This window comes from Lissotriton helveticus, chromosome 5_1 (genome assembly GCF_964261635.1).
Source record: "Lissotriton helveticus chromosome 5_1, aLisHel1.1, whole genome shotgun sequence".
Taxonomy (NCBI): domain Eukaryota; kingdom Metazoa; phylum Chordata; class Amphibia; order Caudata; family Salamandridae; genus Lissotriton; species Lissotriton helveticus.
Genome location: NC_136065.1, coordinates 1,274,661,520 through 1,274,681,319, shown reverse-complemented (window position 1 = coordinate 1,274,681,319; position 19,800 = coordinate 1,274,661,520). Strand labels below are relative to the sequence as shown.

The following is a 19,800-nucleotide window of genomic DNA, read 5'->3' as shown; positions in this document are numbered from 1 at the left end:
CGTCCGTGAAGCAGGGGGCGGGAAACGAGCCTGCTTAGAGGAGAAAAACAGATGGCCTGAGAAGAGTCCGAGAAGAGAGAGCAAGAGGAGAAATAATCAAGGGAACAGAGAGTCAATGAAGGGGAATGAAAGAGAGAAAGAGAAATAAGGTGATAGAGAGAGTAAATAAAGGGTAAAAAAAAACAGAGGGAGAGAGAAAATAAAGGGGGAGCAAAAAGAGAGCGAGAAGATGCAATAAACAAGAGCGGCCGGGAAACTGAAAGTACGGCCGGCCAGCCATGAATAATTAGGGGAGGAGAAGCCGCAGAGCGCACGCTGGGAGAAGCCCTTTGATGTGGTAGCGGCCGTGAAAAAATGCAATTAGGAGGGAGGGAGGGAGGCCGATGCGCGTGCTTGTTTGGTCACGTGATTCACGTGAACTCGAAGAAAACCGCACGAAAAAACCCTTGGTTTCACGAGTATTTTGAGCACTTGAATTCTCGCTCCGCTCAATGCGCATGCGCATTGATAGGTCGCGAGACCTAAAAAACATGCACTCTCTTGGAGTGCTTAACCAAAAGAAAAAAGCATATGCAATTAATGTTCGGAATTATGTTATGTCTTAGGGTGTATGCAGTTCATGGTGCGATCTGGTGGACAGTGCTGCTGTAAGCAGGGTGGTGCCCAACTCAGTGGTATATCTATATTATGTTGGATATGTTCTTAAAGTGATGTCTAAAATATACTATTAGATGTTGTGTCTGCGGCGTGTGGTTAATGAGTTGTGCTGTTGCAGGCAGATACCCACCTACTACACCTAGGCTTATCAACATGCTGGTTCCGACATAGCTGGAGCATTCTCTGTCATGCAAGCACAACACTAAAACAATTTCCAAGTAGCACTCACAAGCTCTCAATTCATACACTCACTAACATACAAATTCTTATGCATCCTATCTAGCTCTACAAGTTACACATAAGCATAGCTCCAATCGCCGTTGATGGCATCAAAATAGTGCCCCTATAGGCCAGTTTCTGCCATCCAATCCACAGAACTGCCACAAAATAACTTGCTTCCTATCCCTAAACGTGCTTCGGCGCCACAACAGGGGCATCAAGCACTTTATAAATGCAAATTCAATCCAATACACCATCAGGAATGCCTTTTCAGTGCTGCATGGGTCATCAGTGTTTTTGGGAATGTGTACTAACTTATGAGTGTCTTCTGAGGGTTATCCATGTTCAGAATAGTATTGGTGAAGCAAAAGTTGACGACCATCCACACAAAAAAATAAGGGCGACAGTAAAGACACAGAGCAGTAACGGAACATTAGTTAGGAAGAGGAGTCGAGGGCTTGGGGTGTAGATAAATCCTTCTTCCCCTTAACAATGTGCAACTAGAGTACAATACATATATGGCTATATAATCACTTAGACTCTGGTCTCTGCAAACAAAAATACTTTCAGAGTAAGCTCAGCAGTGGGGAATGACATGGGGTTCAGGGAAGGGCCTAACTGCAGGTGGTGTTCCCACTGTAGAACTGGGGTGGACAGAGTTTATACTGTGTTAATATCCAGTGTGCCAACAGGTAATACTAAACAGATTACATCAACGCATTTGTCTCACACATAGGAGCTCACTCCATTGGAAAATTAATCTTGGCATGTTTAATAACATTACACACCTGTGATCAAGTTGCAGAACATTTCTAAATTCAACTAACGGGCTAGCCAAATTTGTGGAAGACTGGTCAGCTGGGAAAACATTTTTAATGGGGGGGGGGGTGTAGCGGCAAACCCATAGGAATTTATCACAGGGGACGTTAGCTGCGCAGATATCACAAAAAGCTAAACAAAACTATAACAGTGTTGGCAGACACAAAGTGCTTCCTCCACTGGGTCCCATTTCTTTGTTTGGTGTATTGCTATTCTGCCATTTTGTAGTTAAAAAACAAGTGTTTAGTGCATATATGCCACAGCTGTGTTTATATAACAAATACTTTTGAACAAGCACAAACAACTGTTAAATGTTTGCAAAGAGCAAAAATGCAGGGGCAGTGGCGGATGAGCTTTCTACATTTATCATTAATGTTTGCCAACATTAACGGTCGCAAACTCCGAGGCAAAGCCATCTATAAACTTGGGGTGGGAAATCCTAACTCTAAAACTACCATATTCACATACACTCCACAACTAATGTGGTGTTAGAAAAGGGGACAAACACAGATGTTGGCTGACATCAACGCAAAGGTATATTTAATTTAACAGTTCAGGACATGCATTGGCAGACCCAATTGAAACACCTACAACATACACACCCACGTCTGAAGTTTTGCTGTGCTCCAAAACCAAACATTAACAAATGATCTCAAATAGAAGAGAAAACACAATGCCAAATTCTGTGTCGGCATCGAAAACTTTACCTACATCCACATACTGGCATAAATCAGGTTATGTTAAAAAAAAAAACATAAACAATGTTTGCGCATCAGATTCGCATCAGCTTCTCGAAGTGCCACAAACACAGAGGTCACAGCATGCCTGCAACAATCTTGCACATAAGGAAAAAATTACACCAACATCTTCTCAACATTTGTGATCATGAAAATGAAAACAAAAAAGCATCTGAAAATTATGCTTACAAACATCAAAAATAGTATAAATAATTGTAAAAGCTATTAACTTCCTACTACACAAAAAGTTTTTATTTGACAACTGAATTACAGCGCTGTCATTCTTCAACATAACAGCTGTAAACATATAACAAGCATTGACAAAGATAATAGGTTGCGCCTATGCAAGATCTATTAGCTTTGTCAATGCTTGTATTACTATCGTTCTGGAGTATTCTGGGAATATTGACTTTCGGATTATGCACTTAAGCGCTTTTTTATTAAGAGGTTTTATTTCTGCATGGAGATGAGGGTTGGGTAAATCAATAGAGAGCTGGAGGAGGAGGTGGTGTTTTAAAATCGGGGGGGGGGGGGGGGGTGTTAAAAACAATGGAGGGGGCAAGAGGGTACCAAAAAGAATGCATGTCGTAGGCAGAGCTGCAAACCTTGCAAATGGGTTCAAGTCTAGGCATCGGCTCAACATCCTGCGATCCTGTGCAATTCACTTAACAGCCACATTCCCAACCACCACGTGTAATCGATAAAAAAAATTGAGTGTCTACGCCTAATGCAAATTGTGCTCATGTCCAAAAGCAGGAAGGTTGGGACCTGAGGCACTGGCTTCAAGTTCACCTATGATGATACACTCAACCCCTCTTGAGAAAGGACTGTAGAACTAGGCTGGTGCAAGCCTTAAACCCTGTTCTAAAATTTCAAAAATGCCAATTTACTAAATACAACATATCAAAATGTGCTCTGCGATCCTAAACATAGTTCAGACAATTAACATTTGCATGACTTCCATAAAGTTTCTCAAGACAGACTATGCTTATTGCCAGTGGTTGCTTAAAAGGTAATGTATTTAAACCTCTTAAAATTCAACTTACGAAATGGTTATCAAACAGAGCAAATAAAATTATAGAGTTTCATACAGATAAAGCAGTAGCCAGAAGCAATGGAATAAATACAACCTGCCAAAAAATGTACACAGGATAATACATTTATTTGAAGTGGCGGGAATAAATGTAAATGTACAGGAATTTATATAGCGCAAATCACCAAGCGGTTTCTAAGCGCTTGCTTAGGGAACCCGTCCTGGTATTCCCCTGTGAGATAACCCCGGCAGGGTATCCGCAAGGTAAAAGCCAGGCATCCCGCCGCGAGGGGCCGTTGTGGAGATTAAGCAAGCTATTGCCCAGAGTCGCAGAGTGTGAACCCGTGAATCGAGTAGGCACCGGAGCGAGAATTGTCGAGTCCATGGACATTTTAGGACTCAAGACCCCGCCGAGACGGGAATTGAACCCTGGTCCCAGGCTGACCTCTGCTTCCAGGTCCGCCTCCTCTAACCAGTGAGCCACACTATAGTTGTGGGAATGGCCTCATCATGCTCAGGCACCCTACAGGACAGACCAGTGAGGTAGTTGCGGGTAAATGTAACAATTTTGGGACGGGAATGGACGTAATACCCATAGAAAAGTTATTAAAAGAAAGCTGCCACTTTTGTTTTTGGGTGGTTCTTACTAGTGTCTCCTCCTCGAAACTGTTAAAGCAGATTCGAGTCTTGGCGTCGACTCAACCTCCTGGGCAAATCACGTAATCCCCACATGTGTAATAGAAAAAAAAACCCACAAAATTAAAGTGCATATTTGTAATGTAAATGGTACCCATGTAAAGGACTCCAAATCCTTCAGGGACACAAGTGAGGATGCGGAGGGGGGTTAAAAGAGCAGAGAGGAGGTCGTGGTGGGTTAAAAACAGCGAATGGTTCGTTAAAAAAAATGCTGGCGGGCGGGCGCTGGTGGTTAACAAGTCAGTGAGGAGAGAAGGGTGGGCGTTGGTGGTTAACAAGCCAGTGAGGAGAGAACAAGGCTTGCATATGCACTTGTATGGGATGCTCATTAACAAATAAAAGACAAAGGGGCAGATTTATGATGACTGGCGCATCCCCAGGGATGCGCCAGTCATCCTGCGCCGCTGCTCCGCCACCCATGGTGCGCCGCATTTACAATGCGGCGCACCATGGGGCAAAAACGGCACAGATGCGTGACGCATCTGTGCCGTAAAGGTGGCGCATTGCTGGAGCTGCGTCGCAAGTGCGACGCAGCTCCAGCAAGGCTCGGGGGTGCCCATCTCCACAATGCTGCGTCAAGACCTACGCCTGCTTCAAGCAGGCGCAGGGTTTTGACGCAGCATTGTCCTGAAAGTGACTGAGTGAAATCTCATAGATTTCACTCAGCCACTTTTAGGAGGCGTTCCTGCGCAGGAACGCCCCCCCCCCTGCGCAGGAACGCCTCCTTATGGCGCATGGCTTTACAACGTGACGCATCTCCTAGATGCGTCACGTTGTAAATAGGGCGCATTGTTTGCGCCGCCGTTGCGTCAAATAAAGTGACGCACCCGCGGCCCAAGGCCTTCATAAATCTGCCCCAGTGTACCTTCAGAGTGTGTAGCCGGTGGAAGGACACTAGCTAGTGGCCAGTGAACAGAAGCTGTACTTGGACTAATCTCCACGGCATGGATAGGGGAAGCAGAGCAGGAAGCCCGAACAAGCATTGGAAATGCAATAGGTCTCGCATTAGGAAAGTTTGACTTTTTTTATTTATGTGTTGGTTTTGAAAATAGCAAAATTAATAGCTTTGTCAGTTACAATGTCAATAGTTTTAACTTTCGCAAATGTGACACCTATAGCATTTGTAATGCAATGTGTGTTGGATTTACGTGACTTAGATGTATTGATATTACAAATAACAATGGCTTTTAATTTTGTGAATAATTATTACTTAAATAAAATGTATTGTAATTTATAATGGCAATAGCTTAAACGTTTGTAATTATCTTTTGTGAAGATTATGTTCAGTGTATTTTATTGTGACGAAAATCCAAGAACCTTGCATTTGCACCTCCACACACACAGAGCGACATACACACACACACACACACACACACATATAGATGTGGTGGTGGTGGATCTGGGGGATATGGTGGTGGTGGATGTGGTGGTGGTGGTGATGGTGGATGTGGTGGTGATGGGGGTGGATGCGGTGGTGTTGGTGGTGGATGTGGGGGTGGATGTGGTGGTGGTGGATGTGATGGTGGTGGATGTGGTGGTGGTGGATGTGGTGGTGGTGGATGTGGTGGATGTGGTGATGGTGGATGTGGTGATGGTGGATGTGGTGGATGTGGTGGTGGAAATGATGGTGGTGGGTGTGGTGGGTGTGGTGGATGTGGTGGTGGTGGATGCGGTGGTGGATGAGGTGGTGGATGTGGTGGATGGGGTGGTGGTGGATGCGGTGGTGGTGGATGTGGTGGTGGTGGATGTGGTGGTGGATGTGGTGGTGGAGGTGGTGGTGGATGTGGTGGTGGATGTGGTGGATGTGGTGGATGTGGTGATGGTGGATGTGGTGATGGTGGATGTGGTGGATGTGGTGGTGGAAATGATGGTGGTGGGTGTGGTGGGTGTGGTGGATGTGGTGGTGGTGGATGCGGTGGTGGATGAGGTGGTGGATGTGGTGGATGGGGTGGTGGTGGATGCGGTGGTGGTGGATGTGGTGGTGGTGGATGTGGTGGTGGATGTGGTGGTGGAGGTGGTGGTGGATGCGGTGGTGGATGTGGTGGTGGATGCGGTGGATGTGGTGGTGGACGTGGTGGTGGGTGTGGTGGTGGGTGTGGTGGTGGATGTGGTAGGTGTGGTGGATGTGGTGGTGGATGCAGTGGTGGTGCATGTGGTGGATGCGGTGGTGGTGCATGTGGTGGATGTGGCGGTGGATGTCATGGTGGATGTCGAGGTGATAGTGGATGTGGTGGTGGATGTGGTGGTGGATGTGGTGGTGGATGTGGTGGATGTGGTGGATGCGGTGCTGGTGGTGGATGCGGTGTTGGTGAAAGTGGTGGTGGATGTGTTGGAGGATGTGGTGGAGGATGTGGTGGATGATGTGGTGGATGATGTGGTGGTGGTGGATGTGGTGGTGGTGGTGGATGTGGTGGTGGTGGATGTGGTGGTGGTGGATGATGTGGTGGTGGTGGATGCGGTGGTGGATGCGGTGGTGGATGCGGTGGTGGATGCGGTGGTGCATGTGGTGGTGCATGTGGTGGTGGTGCATGTGGTGGTGGTGCATGTGGTGGTGGTGCATGTGGTGGTGGTGGATGTGGTGGTGGATGTGGCGGTGGATGTCATGGTGGATGTGGCGGTGGATGTGGTGGTGGTGGTGATGGTGGATGTGGTGGTGATGGGGGTGGATGCGGTGGTGTTGGTGGTGGATGTGGGGGTGGATGTGGTGGTGGTGGATGTGATGGTGGTGGATGTGGTGGTGGTGGATGTGGTGGTGGTGGATGTGGTGGATGTGGTGATGGTGGATGTGGTGATGGTGGATGTGGTGGATGTGGTGGTGGAAATGATGGTGGTGGGTGTGGTGGGTGTGGTGGATGTGGTGGTGGTGGATGCGGTGGTGGATGAGGTGGTGGATGTGGTGGATGGGGTGGTGGTGGATGCGGTGGTGGTGGATGTGGTGGTGGTGGATGTGGTGGTGGATGTGGTGGTGGAGGTGGTGGTGGATGCCGTGGTGGATGTGGTGGTGGATGCGGTGGATGTGGTGGTGGACGTGGTGGTGGGTGTGGTGGTGGGTGTGGTGGTGGATGTGGTAGGTGTGGTGGATGTGGTGGTGGATGCAGTGGTGGTGCATGTGGTGGATGCGGTGGTGGTGCATGTGGTGGATGTGGCGGTGGATGTCATGGTGGATGCCGAGGTGATAGTGGATGTGGTGGTGGATGTGGTGGTGGATGTGGTGGATGCGGTGGTGGTGGTGGATGCGGTGGTGGTGAAAGTGGTGGTGGATGTGTTGGAGGATGTGGTGGAGGATGTGGTGGATGATGTGGTGGATGATGTGGTGGTGGTGGATGTGGTGGTGGTGGTGGATGTGGTGGTGGTGGATGTGGTGGTGGATGTGGTGGTGGTGGATGATGTGGTGGTGGTGGATTCGGTGGTGGATGCGGTGGTGGATGCGGTGGTGGATGCGGTGGTGCATGTGGGGGTGCATGTGGTGGTGGTGCATGTGGTGGTGGTGCATGTGGTGGTGGTGCATGTGGTGGTGGTGCATGTGGTGGTGGTGGATGTGGTGGTGTATGTGGTGGTGGTGTATGTGGTGGTGGATGCGGTGGTGCATGTGGTGGATGTGGTGGTGGTGGATGCGGTGGTGCATGTGGTGGATGTGGTGGTGGTGGATGTGGTGGTGGATGTGGCGGTGGATGTCATGGTGGATGTGGCGGTGGATGTCATGGTGGATGTGGAGGTGGATGTGGAGGTGGATGTGGTGGTGATGGTGGATGCGGTGGATGCGGTGTTGGTGGATGCGGTGGTGGTGGTGGATGCGGTGGTGGTGGTGGATGCGGTGGTGGTGGTGGATGGGGTGGTGGTGGTGGATGGGGTGGTGGTGGATGAGGTGGTGGTGGATGGGGTGGTGGTGGATGTGGTGGTGGATGTGGTGATGGTGGTGGATGGGGATATGGTGGTGGATGTGGTGGTGGATGTTGTGGTGGATGTGGTGGTGGATGTGGTGGTGGATGTGGCGGTGGATGTGGCGGTGGATGTGGCGGTGGATGTGGTGGTGGATGTGGATGTGGTGGTGGATGTGGTGGTGGATGCGGTGGTGGTGGATGTGGTGGTGGATGCGGTGGATGTGGTGGTGGACGTGGTGGTGGGTGTGGTGGTGGATGTGGTAGGTGTGGTGGATGTGGTGGTGGATGCAGTGGTGGTGCATGTGGTGGATGCGGTGGTGGTGCATGTGGTGGATGTGGCGGTGGATGTCATGGTGGATGTCGAGGTGATAGTGGATGTGGTGGTGGATGTGGTGGTGGATGTGGTGGTGGATGTGGTGGTGTTGGATGTGGTGGTGGTGGATGTGGTGGTGGTGGATGCGGTGGTGGTGGATGCGGTGGTGGTGGATGCGGTGGTGGATGCGGTGGTGGATGCGGTGGTGGATGTGGTGGTGGTGGATGCGGTGGTGCATGTGGTGGATGTGGTGGTGGTGGATGTGGTGGTGGATGCGGTGGTGCATGTGGTGGATGTGGTGGTGGTGGATGTGGTGGTGGATGTGGCGTTGGATGTCATGGTGGATGTGGAGGTGATGGTGGATGTGGAGGTGGATGTAGAGGTGGATGTGGTGGTGATGGTGGATGTGGTGGTGGTGGATGCGGTGGATGCGGTGGTGGTGGTGGATGCGGTGGTGGTGGTGGATGGGGTGGTGGTGGATGCGGTGGTGGTGGATGCGGTGGTGGTGGATGCGGTGGTGGATGTGGAGGTGATGGTGGATGTGGAGGTGGATGTGGTGGTGGATGTGGTGGTGGATGTGGTGGTGGTGGATGTGGTGGTGGTGGATGTGGTGGTGGTGGATGCGGTGGTGGTGGATGCGGTGGTGGTGGATGCGGTGGTGGATGCGGTGGTGGATGCGGTGGTGGTGGTGGCGGTGGTGGATGGGGTGGTGGTGGTGGTGGATGTAGTGGTGGTGGGTGTGGTGGATGTGGTGGTGGATGTGGCGGTGGATGTGGCGGTGGATGTGGCAGCGGATGTGGCGGTGGATGTGGCAGTGGAGGTGATGGTGGATGTGGTGGTGGAGGTGATGGTGGAGGTGGTGGTGGAGGTGATGGTGGATGTGGTGGTGGATGCGGTGGTAGATGCGGTGGTGGATGCGGTGGTGGATGCGGTGGTGGTGGATGCGGTGGATGTGGTGGTGGTGGATGTGGTGGTGGATGTGGTGGTGGTGGTGGGTCTGGTGGATGTGGTGGTGGATGTGGTGGTGGATGTGGTGGTGGATGTGGTGGTGGATGCGGTGGTGGATGCGGTGGTGGATGCGGTGGTGGATGCGGTGGTGGTGGATGCGGTGGATGTGGTGGTGGATGTGGTAGTGGTGGATGTGGTGGTGGGTCTGGTGGATGTGGCGGTGGATGTGGTGGTGGATGCGATGGTGGATGTGGCGGTGGAGGTGGTGGTGGATGCGGTGGTGGTGGATGTGGTGGTGGATGCGGTGGTGGATGCGGTGGTGGTGGATGCGGTGGTGGTGGATGCGGTGGTGGTGGATGCGGTGGTGGTGGATGTGGTGGTGGTGGATGCGGTGGTGGTGGATGTGGCGGTGGATGTCATGTTGGATGTGGAGGTGATGGTGGATGTGGAGGTGGATGTGGTGGTGGATGCGGTGGTGGTGGATGCGGTGGATGTGGTGATGGTGGATGCGGTGGATGCGGTGGTGGTGGTGGCGGATGGGGTGGTGGTGGTGGTGGATGTAGTGGTGGTGGGTGTGGTGGATGTGGTGGTGGATGTGGCGGTGGATGTGGCAGTGGATGTGGCGGTGGATGTGGCAGTGGAGGTGATGGTGGATGTGGTGGTGGAGGTGATGGTGGAGGTGGTGGTGGAGGTGATGGTGGATGTGGTGGTGGAGGTGATGGTGGATGTGGTGGTGGAGGTGATGAAGGATGTGGTGGTGGATGTGGTGGTGGATGTGGTGGTGGTGGATGCGGTGGATGTGGTGATGGTGGATGTGGTGGATGCGGTGGTGGATGTGGTGGTGATGGTGGATGTGGTGGTGATGGTGGATGTGGTGGTGATGGTGGATGTGGTGGTGATGGTGGATGTAGTGGTGATGGTGGATGTGGTGGTGATGGTGGATGTGGTGGTGGTGGATGTGGTGGTGGTGGATGTGGTGGTGGTGGATGCAGCAAACACATGCACACTCAACACTGCACACTTTCAAGGCTGATGCAACGGTGTACACAATGTCACCTCTTCCACTGCACAACTGGACAGTCAGTGTACAGAACCGCCTTTAAATAAAACCCATTTGCACCTCGAAAACAAGTCCATCTCCTCCCGTTTCAGCTGGCTCTTGAAAGAGGCACAAAGGAGAGGGGATAAGGAAGGGGTAGGGCAGGAGGCTTTAGCAAGCGCGGCCACACGAAAGCTAAAAGTGAAAGTTTATTTCACTGCACTTGTGACTCCTCTCCCCCATAGCCACCTAACCTTACATTTAAGACCATACAGTGGAGTAACTGTTATATTTTAATGGCATTTCCCCATGTGCGTACCGGTAACCACCGGCTCAAATTATGCCCCTCTCCAGGTGCCTGCGTTACGCCCCTGGGTTAACAGAACCCCAAAAGCCTGGAGTGTAGACACAAAAAAAACCTCAAATAAGTTGTAAAAGAAGAGACACACGGTAAACAGCGTAAATTCGTAAAGGCGAGGACGGGGCAGTAAAGGCAGCGTAGGCAGAAAAAAAGAGAGAGATGGGGGGGGGGCAGAGTGTGAAGGGAGCATGGGTCCGAGAGAAGGAGTGGGTAAGGGAGGAGAAGGTGTTGGAAGGGAAGAAGTAACAGGGAGAGAAGAGCCGATTAAGAGGGGAGAGCATGTGTGTTAGGGGTGTGTAAGAGGTAAAGCATGTGGGAGATACCTTGGAGGGTAGGACATTGTTAAAGGGTGAGGAAGGTGGGAGGAAGCAAGCGAGTACGATGGATGGAAGGCTTGGGCTGTGTGTTAGGGGGTCGTCGAATGACAAGTCAGGGAGATGAGGCAGAGGGAGGAGATGGGAAGGGAAAGCCGGAAAGATGGGACTAAACAGGTATAAATGTGAGAGGACGAAGAGGAGTCCGACAGGTGAAGGAGCAGGGAAAGCGAGTGAAAGTGTGGAGAGCCTGCGTGAGAGGGTGTAGTGTTAGAGAGTAGGGAAGAGTAGAAGTGCAGACGTGGAGAGTTGAGGCGTGGGGGGTAGCAGTTTGTGGTACAGAGCAATTTGCGCAGTTGGTTAAGAATTAACAAGCTCTTGGCACTGCTGTGGGGGGCATGGCGGGAGCGCATTGCTCCAAATGGTGGGTTGTGACGTGGCTGTTGTTGTGCTGAAACAGTTTCAACGACCAGAGACTTGGAGACCAGAGTTCGAGCCTAGGCGTTGGCTCAACGTTAATCTCCTAAACTACTAATTTAAATACACAAATCACTGGAATCGACTAATTAAATAAAAAAAAAAAATAACAGCGATCTCGAAGTGTTGGGGTTAGGGGGAGACGAAGTAAACAAGCATTGGCCGTGAAAGAGACAGGCCTTGAAAGTGCGGCCTTGAGACTTGGTAAAAGCTTGCGAGAATGAGAACAAAACAAGGAGAGCGAGGGATAGAGAGGAGGCGGGGCGGGGAGCAGAGCCGGGGAAGTACATGCGAGTCATGGCCTGCGGCCGTGAATAAGTGACAGCTCAGGATCGGGGCCGGAGTGGTGCCGAAGGGTGTGAAGGAGGGGGGTGGGCGGGGAGCGTAGGGATGGCTCAGGCTTGGGCCGAAGTAATGACAAAGGGTGTGAAGGATGGGGGTGGGTGGGGAGCGTAGGGACGGCTCAGAGGCCTGAGGCAGAGCGCACCATATGGAGAGGGAGGGGGGTGGCAGTGGGATGGTGATTGATGGGTGGGGCAGTGCTGGGGAAGCCTTTGATGTGGCTGGCGGCCGTGGAGAAAGTGCCCTGAAGAAATGCGACACGGCAGACAGGGGAGGGGGCGGAGCGGGGGGGTGGGAGGAGTGCGGCTGAGGGAAAAGACATCCAGGCGGCTGGGGGCATGTGCACGCGCTTTTAATGTCAATGCGCATGCGCATTGAGCTTGAATTTCACGGGCACTGCAAGGAATCGCCACGATTCCTTGCAAGTTGGTTAAAGACTGTTTAAGCCCCAATAGTCTCGCAAGCTCGATACGCATGCGCATCGACAGGCGAGACCTAAAAATGAAAGCAGCTGACATGCTGACCAATCAGAAGCACGTAAATTAGAGTGATGTTGGAATCAACAAGTGATAGGTAAAGGTAAGTATTGGGTTGGCTGTAAGGCCCTTTTAAGATTTAGTTTTTTTTAATTTCAAGAGATTTCGCAAGCACAGTTAAAGTGAAACCTACATTTTTTTCTACATTTCCTGAAAAAAACATAGGCAGTGAAAAGTTAAGGTTGCCAGTATGCCAATATTAAGTATAACACAAAACCTAAAAGGACAGCAAATTTGCTAATGTAGTATCTTAACCTTAACATCCATTTTGCCACACAGACTTGAAATATAAAATATTATTTCACAAAAATAACGTATCATTATATTATCTATATTATCACTAATTAAATCAATAACGGTTACAGGTGGATTATACTTTAAAATACCAAAAACAATGTACGCCACAATTCAGTACTCAAATTACAATCATGCTTTTGTATACAAGAAGCATTTAGTGACACAGGAAAACACTTCATGGCCATTACAAGAAACCTATGAATAATGGCCAAATCACATTTTCAAGAACTACCAATATTGAGTGACATAATTAAGATGTGGCACAACTACTATTTCAATTCTGGTTTTAACTTAATGAGGAATCAACGAAACTCCTTCACAGCCAGTCATTCACAACTCATACTCTCCTCTCACACGTTAGCGGTATACATGTTAATTTTAAGTCAGTACATATGCCGTCCTTTTGGGTTTTTGGCGTTCCCAGCACTGACACCCTATCAGCCTTAACTTATACAATATCACACAGAGGAGCAGGGATAAAATGGAAGTGTATAGCAATGTGCATACCTAGAAAGGTATGGCACCTGTATAATGTGGAAAAACTGCCCTCACTCACAAAATTGTGACATGCTTCATCATAGGGCGTGCTACAGACACGTCCGCGCAGACCTACGGTACCGCACAATAAAGACACTTGGGGCCCGATGTAGGTAGGCAAATACCGGTCGGAAACGGCCGAAAATACAGATTTTCGGCCGTTTCCGACCGGTATATGGATATTGAGATGTAGGGGCATGTCAAATTACAGAATGGGTAATTTTACCGAATCTGTAATTTTACCGATTCGGTAAAATACCGAATTGGTAAAATTACCGATTCTGTAATTTTACATGTAGGTAGCACTGTAATCAGTGCTACACGGGTTGAAGAATTTGTTATTTACCACCAACTAGAAGTTGGTGGTAAATAATGAAAACCCTTCAAAAAGCATTTTTTTTGCTTTAAAAATGTGTCATGTTGCAGACATACATGCCCTAAGGGCATGTATGTCAGCAACATGTGCACCCATGCACAATTGAGGGGCACAACAGGGTGTCAATGTGACACCCTGTCCCCCTTGTAAATTCGGTACTTTTACCGAATCGGTATTTACCGATTCGGTAATTGACATTCATTCATATGGGCCTCAAGGCCCATAGGAATCAATTGCAATTACCGAATCGGTAAATACAGATTCGGTAATTACCGAATCTTACCGATTCGGTAATTTAAAAATAGAAATTACCTACATCCCATTTGCCTACTCTTAAATACCGAATCGGTATGATTCGGTATTTAAGAGTAGGTAAATCGAGATTACCTACATCGGGCCCTTGTTCTCCTAGAGACAGTTTTAATATCCTTACTTACTCTTTTTGCTCTCTACCCCTGACTAGCCATATTTTTGGTCCCCTCTATTTAAAACACCACAGCTCCACTTCTGGCCCAGGAGAGTTGTAGCCCACACTAGGCACCTTGCAGCCCTGGTGTGAGGAGGGAACCCTATAATGGAGCATGTCGCCCTTGGGTGAGTGAGGGTTCTCGTCCTAAGAAAGGTCTCTCCCGTACATGAATAGGGCACACAATTTCTTGTCCCTGATATTTTTACTACATTACACTTGGGGATTTCTTCTCCTTAGGTTTCCTATCATTTGATCATTCGAGAGAATGTACTTTTAGTGAGTTTGCATACAGACAGGGAGTAGTACGATCTCTTACTTTCTGGGGCTTCTCCCTTTGATCTTTTGTGTGCATCAATATCACTGTGACTGCCATCCAGGAGTGAACTCTGATCAAGGAGTAGTACGATCTCTTACTTTCTGGGGCTTCTCCCTTTGATCTTTTGTGTGCATCAATATCACTGTGACTGCCATCCAGGTGTGAACTCTGGTCACTAGAATGAATTTCGTTGTGGGTTAGTCAGATTAATAATGATTATTTTTTTTTTGTAAAACAATTTTTATTGCAGAGGTAATGTGGGTCACATAATTTATACACCAGTTCGGTCTGATAATCGCTTCCACATCTGTGCTTTCTTCCAGAACTTACACAGCCGTACAACCCATATCCCGGAGGCTGGGCGGCAGTTAATCGCTTAACGTGGCGTACAATCCTCAGTCACAGATGGCTCAGTGTATCAACCCCCTCCGCTTTTGGGTATTCTGCCCCTCGGAGCATCCCTTCGTTCCATTGCGGTATATGAGCTCCCTACATATTAGTGGTCAGTTTCTAGGTTTTCTCCCGCCCCCCTCCCCGTGTCCCTGGTGTCTGAACCAATGTGCCATGTTTGTAAACTCGTGCGGGTTGGTGTAAGAAGGATCTTAGAGATAAGACTCAAGTGTGTGTGTCTGGTGTTAGTGCTATGTCCTACCCTGTCTCCTCAGGGGCCTCCCCGCGTGGTGTGTTTCCTTCTTCCTCCTTCGTTTCTACACTGTCCCTTAGCTCCTGGACTAGGGTCTCCCACGCTAGTGCCGCTTCCTGTGCTTTCTCGTTTGCCGTGCGCCGGGCTAGCTGGTACCGAAGTGTGCTCTCCGCTGTCGCCCATTTTAGAAATTCATGCAGCCATTTTTGGTGCGTTGGTGCTGCTTTGGATTTCCACCCCCTTGTGAGTTCCCTCTTTGCGATCAGTAGGCCCATATCTATAAATTTGCTCGATATTTTCGTTTTGCGTGTGTGTGGGAACCAGTGTAGGAGGGTGGTCGCGCTATCGTAATGCAGGGATCTTCCTGTGACCTCATTTAGGGTGTCCCCGATCTCCTCCCAATACTCCTGCAGTCGCGGACAGTCCCTGAGCATGTGTAGTAAGTCGGCACCTAGCAGTGCGCATCTGGGGCATGTTGCATCTGTCGCGCCAAAGTACTGTATTATTTTACTTGGAGTGAGGTAGGCCCTATGCAGGATGTAGAGATGTATTAATTGGAAACGGGCATTTCTGGTGCTTTTCCTGGCCCGTTGGATGAGTTGGGACCACGTCGCTTCCGGGATCTCTCTCTGCAGGTCAGTCTCCCAGTGGTTTTTGAGGCGCGTTAACGGCAGGATGTTTTTGGTGCTCATGCGGGAGTAGAGACACGTGACCGCCTTGAAAGTGCCTGCTGCCATCATCGTGTACTGACACGCCATCGACAATTTAGGTTCCGTCAGTCCCTCCCCCCAGTGTTTCTGAATAGCCCCCACCACCACCGCATGTAATAAGTAGTCCCCACGTGGGAGGCCATACTGTTCCTGCAGAGTCTGGAAGTCCGTCAGCACCCCGTCGGCGTATAAGTCACCTTTCATGTGAAGGCCCGCTTCCTCCCACAGTTGGAGGTTCGACCAGTCCCCTCCGTGCGGAAGCGCCGTCACCATTCCCAACGGAATTTTGGGCACGTAAGGATGGCCCGGACCCGCACGCCGCTGCATGCGATTCCAGCACAGACGTAGAGTCCTTTCCTCTAGGGTCAGCCCCTTCAATAACAATTTCTGTTGCAGGGCTATGTATGCCAGTACGTGGCGGGGGGTGCCCGCATCCCTCTCCTGGTCGGGTCCCCGGTACACCCTCGCTACCTCCTGCGTAAAGAATTGAAGTTGTGCCGCTAGATAATAGAGCTCGAAGTCTGGGACTGCGAGCCCCCCCTGGTCTTTGGGGCGCATGAGAGTCGCCAATGCTATTCGCCGCCTGCCTTCTCCCCAGAGGAATGATACCACATTTGATTTTAATCGCCGGAACACTTCTCCCGGTATCCATACCGGAAGGGTCCTAAAAAGGTACAATAAACGTGGAAGTGCAATCATTTTGAGGAGGGACACCCGTCCCGTCATTGATAGGGGGAGGGTAGCCCAGAAGGCCATGTTGCCCTTCAGCGATCGGATACAGCGACCAATGTTCACGTCAAGCAAGCTGGCGGGTTCGTGATAGATGTAAACCCCAAGGTAGTGCAGGCAATCAGGTTCCCAGCGCATGCCAATGTTCGTTGGTGGTTGCTGCTCTTGCTTTCGGAGCGGGAAAAGGCAAGTCTTCGCCCAATCAGATTAATAATGATTAGAATTAAAATACTTTTAACCATTATTGGACAGGCTATCTAGAATCTTCTTCTGACTGTCTAAATGCCAGCAAACTTTAGGTGATCCTATTCACAATGATGTTATCCTTGGCATCAAAAATTTCCAAATTCTTATAAATCCCACTTACGCACTCAATTTCTATTAGCATTAATTGCTTTAATATTTGTAGCTAACATTGAACCAATAAATGCGTTTCATCATGCAAAGACTGCATTTCAGCTATCTGCTTCTGGTGTTACACAGCCTAAATCTATATAGTGTACGAATACAAATATGCTTGCGTAGAGGAATGTTCTCCAAGAAGTTATGTCACATTTCTTGCATGAGAATGATCTAAGAAACACATAGTAAATGGGTCTCTCTTCAAATCAAAATGTTGGATATAACAATTTTTATTATGGCACATCATAATAAAGTGGTGAATATGAAAATATTAACAACTAGAAAAGGACATCCAGTAAACTGAGAGACTTTCTGTAATAATTGTAATTTGAATTTACAAATGTTTGATATGTTTTTATACTATTTATATTTATTAAGAGAGCTGTTTTTTCCACAGACAATGACAGAGCAATAACATTTGTGTGACGTAATAAATTTGAAAATTATGCTCAATTAGTTGAGAATCAAACAAGAAAGAATAGAAAACCCAGGACAAAATATAGAAAGTTGACTAGTGCAGTAGACAGGATTATCAAAAAATTTGTAGACTGTTATACTAACTTCTGTATGAATGTTAATAAGCTAAATTAAAATATATTTTAGCACATATCACTTCATGAAAAGTGAGTGATACAAGTTGATCCAGAAAATTTAGTGTCTCCCCTTTCTCAGACAAATAAATAGTCAAGCAAAGAAATATGGTAATTGTTTGGTACTTGGCACAATCATGGTTTTTATATAAGAATTAATGATTTGCACCTGCAGCATTTGAAATACGTATTCTATCTGTTTGGGGGAGGTGTGTGGATCTTTGTATTCAGCTTGCTGGGATTATTCAGTCAATTCGTAATTGGGAACGTGAGGATTTATTTCTTCAAAGGCCCTTTATCCTCTGATTGCACTAGATCGATCTATCATGAAATGCCTTTGGTAATAGAACTGAAACATTCTTCGGTCCTTTTAAACTATTACATTTGTGAAACGGCCTTTAGCTCTGTGTTTTTGTGGTTTTATTGAATGTGATTTAAACATGATAAACATTTTGTTAATTTTATGGCAAGGCACGGAGACCAATATTATGCATATTCATTCAATTGCCAACTCACAGCAGCAACAACGAACAATTTAAAAGAACTAAGAATATTAGATTTAACATTCCAATGTCCATATGATCTAGTGAGACGCAGCCATCTTACTTCTTTGTTGCTGCTCACAGCTGAGATAAGTTCGCTCTCTTTTGATCTAACTTTTCTGCTTGATTGTGAATATTTTAATTTAATCTGTGTGAAAGAACTTGTTTTTTTATACGTGCATGGACCAGTATTAGCTTGTTATAGGTAATACATATATCTAATATATTGTTTATGTGCTTAAGAAAGAATTTGGGTATTGCTGCGTTTTTGCTCATAACTTCGCTCGCCTTTGTTAATAATATAGATTTAAAGGATTAATATAGATTTAAAGGATTTGCGTTTTGCCCCTCCCGATGACTATGTTCCCTTTCTCGCTTTTATTCTGAATTATTCTTGCTGAGCGCGAGTACGACCGTTGCGCTTGCGGTGATTTTGTAGTTACAGGCAGCACCTTATACGCGTTTAAGATTGGAATTTAGTTTTTTCTTTCTTCCGGGTCTGTTTTTATTAGTTAGCGGGAGAGCGTCTTTGTGTTTACAGGCAATTTCCCCCACTTTTGATCCACAACTCCCGCAGCAAATCAGCTGCACGCGCGATGGGAACACTCCTCCCGCCGCGTGCTGGACAGATTGGCATGAGCGTGTGAGCAACGCTGTAGCCTCCCGCCATGCACAGTATGTTTATTTCAAATCGGACGTGTGAAAAGCATTGCTTGACCCGATGTGCAAGAGTGAATAATTCTGAGTATTGAGTTCTATTAAAAGGACCATTACCTTCTACAGATCCCGTTTCAGTTCAAGGGTAGTTTTGATGCCTTTAGACCACCGTAGATGCATCACATTATGCAGAGGCCATTTTCAATTGGACTTTTCTGTGTTTTTACTATGCTGAATTGGCAGCCATCTTTGGACAAACAAAAGAGGCAGAAGTCTGTTTTTTCCAGTCAGACTGAGGTGCTTATCAGTGCAAGCAACTGTCATCTGGCAGTTTCTTGAGGAAGGTGATTATGTTTCCAGTGGGTTTGTGATTTGACTAGAAGAGTTTTCCTTTGTGAAGTGCATTTTATTGTTGCAGTGTTCTAGTTTTTATAATACGGTTTGTTTTATTTTGGAAAGGTGAATTTTAGTTGAATGGAGGAATCTAATGGAAATGGTGATTCTTTGGACTTAATAGTCAAAGAGTGTGTAGATAAGGCGGTATCTGCCCTGGCATCTCAACTTGGGTAAAAGTTGGATGACTGAGTGGATATGTTAGAGGGCAGAGTATCAAAGAAGATAAATAGCGAAGAACAGTTCTGGTCTGTGGAGGAGTTTATAGATGGTTCTGCAGCTAGTGGAAGTGGTATGAGAGTCAGCCAGAAGAGAAATCGCCAGGTGATAGGAAAAGTGAGAAAATACAAAGGGGCCTTTATAAAGAAATGGTTTAAGTAAAAAATGGTTCTGTTGGGTCAGAACAATTACTTTGAAGGAAAGTCATTAAATGCAAACAAAAAAGGCTCTCTGATACAAGTCCGACCTTAGAGAAATGAATGCTCTAAGACTTAAGATTGTGTGATCAATTGATTATATTATAAAGTACAAACATTTAGTATCCGATTTATAATCATTCATAGATAACATTCAATGCATGTTGTGACTGTAAAAATGAAGTGACTTTTTGTGAAGTGTGCTGAGTTGATCACAAGATATAAAGAAAGGCAAAGGGAAGACAACTCGCAAGGAGTTAAAGGAACAGGCTATAAAGGCCACAAAAAGGGATAGCAGAGCCATAGTCTGCGATGAGTCCTCAAGCAGTGGGGACATTGTCATTTCATGTT

General features: G+C 47.9%; 2 protein-coding genes across 4 annotated transcripts in view; both read right to left on the bottom strand.

The window, feature by feature from the left end:
• TMEM253 (transmembrane protein 253) overlaps positions 1–19,800 on the bottom strand; it is a 104,361-nt gene that overhangs the window by 7,338 nt on the left and 77,223 nt on the right. The window lies entirely within an intron of this gene.
• The window catches only part of ZNF219 (zinc finger protein 219), a 466,238-nt gene that overhangs the window by 417,617 nt on the left and 28,821 nt on the right, over positions 1–19,800 (bottom strand). The gene's annotated exons all lie outside the window — the stretch shown is intronic.